This window comes from Vicia villosa, unplaced genomic scaffold (genome assembly GCF_029867415.1).
Source record: "Vicia villosa cultivar HV-30 ecotype Madison, WI unplaced genomic scaffold, Vvil1.0 ctg.000148F_1_1, whole genome shotgun sequence".
Lineage (NCBI taxonomy): Eukaryota > Viridiplantae > Streptophyta > Magnoliopsida > Fabales > Fabaceae > Vicia > Vicia villosa.
Genome location: NW_026705039.1, coordinates 1,184,490 through 1,188,430, shown reverse-complemented (window position 1 = coordinate 1,188,430; position 3,941 = coordinate 1,184,490). Strand labels below are relative to the sequence as shown.

General features: G+C 39.1%; 1 pseudogene; it reads left to right on the top strand.

Moving 5' to 3' along the window:
- Positions 1 to 611: 611 nt before the first annotated feature.
- On the top strand, positions 612 to 706 carry LOC131624711 (U6 spliceosomal RNA; annotated as a pseudogene).
- The last annotated feature ends 3,235 nt before the right edge of the window (positions 707 to 3,941 follow it).

Sequence of the window (3,941 nt, the reverse complement as noted above, 5' to 3'; positions counted from 1 at the left end):
TTTTTTTTTTTTTAATTACAGGGAGGGCTTAAGCCCCCATAAAAAAGCAACTACACAATTATTTTTTGGAAAACAGTCCTCTTTGCATCTCCGTCTATTATGTCCTTGAGAAATTTCAACGCATCTTCTCAAAATACTTTATCGTGCAAGCTATCTATTTTTGTTTTTGTCAAATTGTCTGCACATCAATTCGCTTATCTATACGAAATAAACCACTTTCACTTACTCATGCAACTTCATGCAATTTTGAATTTGCTTAATCAATGCATATCCTTTCATCTCTTTTTTTAATTTTATTTCTTCTTCTATAACTTTAGCAACCGTTTCCGAGTCCACACAAACCTCCACTTTCCTTAAACCAAACCTCCTTTAAACCTTCCAAAACTCCCAAATCTCTGCTCGAAGCACTACACTCTCCAACACTTTTATAAAAGCCACCTTTACACTTTCCCTTCTTATCTTGAATAATACCTCCACACTCCGCTTCTTTATTAACACTACTAGCTTCATCCATATTAAGCTTGACTCGGCCACCTTCTAGAGCTTGCTAACTCACCAATACAAAATTACTCTCACAATTCGTAATGACACCTCTGTAGGTTAGAGCATAGTGATATTTCCTAATCCTTACATGCACATAGCTATAGAGAAGATTAGCATGACCCCTGCACAAAGATGACACGCATAAATTGAGAAATACTGTATTAAGGAATAAGATTTCCTTGAAGTCAGGAAATCACACATTTAAAGTAATGATGATTGTTTGATTAACTTCGGATGATTTAAACTTGAATTTAATATTTTAAATTTTAAAACAAAAATTAAAATATGAATTTACTAAACTATCGAATTTTGATCGAACAACCATTAATGACCCAAATACATGAATGTATGAATTTTATGACTTTAGTAGATTTAGTTCATGTTTTAAATTGATTGTATTAATGTATATCCAACTTGAAATTAGTGCTTTTTGAATTGATATTTAGATAGTTGGTTGCTTTACATAATTCATTTACATATGAAATAGTGTAGAATTGAAAAACAATGGTTTAGATGTGTACATATTTGGAATGTTTAGGTCGATCAGGCAAGCCGGCACCAAAAGAAGGAGGTAGGCCCAAGATAAGATGGATAAGAGTTAGGACTAATCTTAAGAAACTATTAGCTTAGCTCGGCATGAACCTTCAACTCGGCATGGACCTTTTACTCGGATATGGTCCTCTGCCCCGTTGAAACAAATTCTCCAAGTCGGTGGACGTTATCATAAGTAGGGTCGAAACCGTTCACCCTAGTCGGCCATAACAGTCGTCCACACACAAAAGGACTCCGCCGTTACAGGAGTTACAATCCTTTAATGGCCATGCGGCGGAGGTTATTGTAGTTTGCTCATTATGGAGGGAATCCAAGGTTCCTCCATTTATGATGGTGATTACTGCTTCAGCAACTATAAATAGGGCTTTAAACTAAGGGATACGCAAGACGCATTCTATCTTGAGCTTGCACCACTTGCACGACTCAAATCCTTAAAGCAAATACTTACAAACTCCTGTGTGACTTTGCCGAAATCCTCTTTCGGGAAGTAATCAAAAGTGTTCTGCAGGAACATTCGGCGCCCACCGTGGGGCTGATAAGTGCCAAAATGTACTTATTTTGTGTATGTAAATAGTGGCACTTATCAGTACTTTTGTTAATACCGTTTGAATAATTCCCCGTTTTGTGTATAAATACGTATACTTTGGGAATAGTTATATTTTCATATACTTTTATACCATTTAATAGTTTTTCCTGTATTTTGTAGGTAGTTATGCATATTGGAGCCTTGAGGAATAAAGTGTCAAAGGCACGGCTTCGATTTCGCAGTTTTGGTGCAAGCCCGCTTAGCCATCGTCAAGTGGACTTCCATAGGCTCAAAATAAGGATGACCAAAATCATCATTTTGGTTTCCATTCATTCATTATTGGATAGATCATTGAATAAGCTTTCCAATGCTTCGAACCGGACGCAATTCGGAGTTACGGTTCTCAACTTATGGCGAAAACAAGATTTCACTTTTGCTGTCAGCCGCTAAGCGAGAGTACGCTCGCTGAGCGACCATGACAGACACCAGCTCGTTAAATAGGGGTAACAATCACATTTTTAGGTTATGGTTTTGAGGTATTTGTCCCAACTCCATCAACCTTCATTTTTTGGATAGATTAACTTAGAAAACAACTTCGGAGGTTGCATTTGGATGATTGGGGGTGGATTGAGCGTCGAACGGAGCTGACAAACCGGGAGATTTTCGGTTCATTTCTTTTCTTCTTTGTGTATTTCTCTTTGGTTGGGTTTTTTATATGATTTTACTTTTAACTCATGTATATTTGTTGATCATGACGTTATATTTAACCTGCTTTATAAATCTGTGTTGATTGTTGTCTTAGATTTTTGATCTATGCTCGGGATTTGGGTTGCTTTAGAGTTAAACTTCTTGAATCCTTATCTAGGATAATTATCTGTTAGTTTCCGAACTCTAGAGATAGATTTAGAGCTAACAATCACGGTGGGTATCTGTACTTAATGCTTTCGTGTTTGAGCGGCGCGCGAGAGATCGCCAACGCGAGAACACGGATGTTCTTGCGACTTTGCGTTAGAGATAACCTTAGTTGTGAATTGTCTCGTAGGTGCTTCAAAGATGAACACTTATGTGAGAGATACGTGATAACATAGACGAGTATCGTAGGTTGAGTATAACTGGTCGACAAGTTTAAGTTTGTAAGAAGTAGATCATATGTAAAGCTTGATAAGTCCTACCTTTCCGAAGAATGAATTCTTTTCTGTTCATATATTTTACTTTTCCATTCTTATACTTTTGTCATTCAAACTCAAGTTCGAAATTGTAGAAACTGTTGAATGGAATTCTCACCATCTCTGTGGACACGATAATTCCCGGATCAATATTTCAAAATCTTTTGTTGCTTACCGCTATACAGCTTCAACAGGGGCCTAGGTAAAACTTTCTCAGGCCGCATATTTTTCACACATACCCACCAAAAAGGAAACCAAATATCCACCATGGATGAAAGTTCCCAATCTTGCATATTCTATTTACTAACCATGGCAGAAGCTTTAAAATAGAAAAACGAGTCACTGCAAGGTTTTGTACAATTCCTACAGTCTCGAATACCCAAAGAGGATGGATTCACGCACGAGTCACCTTATTTCTAACCTCTGTCAGACGCCGTATGGCGGAGGGGATCTCGAAAAATTTTAAACTCCCTCCCCTACCTGTTTTCGACGACATGACGGATCCTGGACAACATATCAGGGCCATAGATGATCAAGCCACAACACTCGGGGATACGAATACCCTCAAATGCGTGCTAATGTTAGGAACTTTCAAAGGCGGAGCATTAGACTAGTATATGGGCATCCCCAAAGCTTCCATCTTAGGATACCTTGACCTGGTCTAGAAAATGATTCAGTCCTTTCCAGTGGGAAAGCATTGGGAAGCACCTATCAATAATCCTCCTAGTAACCGCTCAGGGCTGATCGTACATGCTTGGGAATACCGAGCTTGCTTCAATGAACGAGCTGTTAATGACACCGGGGCACCCCAAGATGGTATCCGAGTTGGTGACTTGGAAGGGTTATCGGTCCAAAAACCAAATGCTGGTATGAAACAAGCAATAGACCTACTCAACTATAGTATCTTAGAGGAAGAAAGAAGCAAGGAAGAATATCGCCTGAGCATCCCAAGGAAGCTTCATAACAAACCGGACAGGAACACACTTTGGAAGGAAAAACAATTCGATGCACAACAACATGATACGCGGGAACGAAGCCGGATGCCTTGTGGAAGGAGAGAACGACCTTTTGTACCCCTCAATTCGAGGAGATCGGATATCCTGCAAGAGGTGGATCATCTGGGCCTAATAATTAGACCACCACGGGCTCGCAAG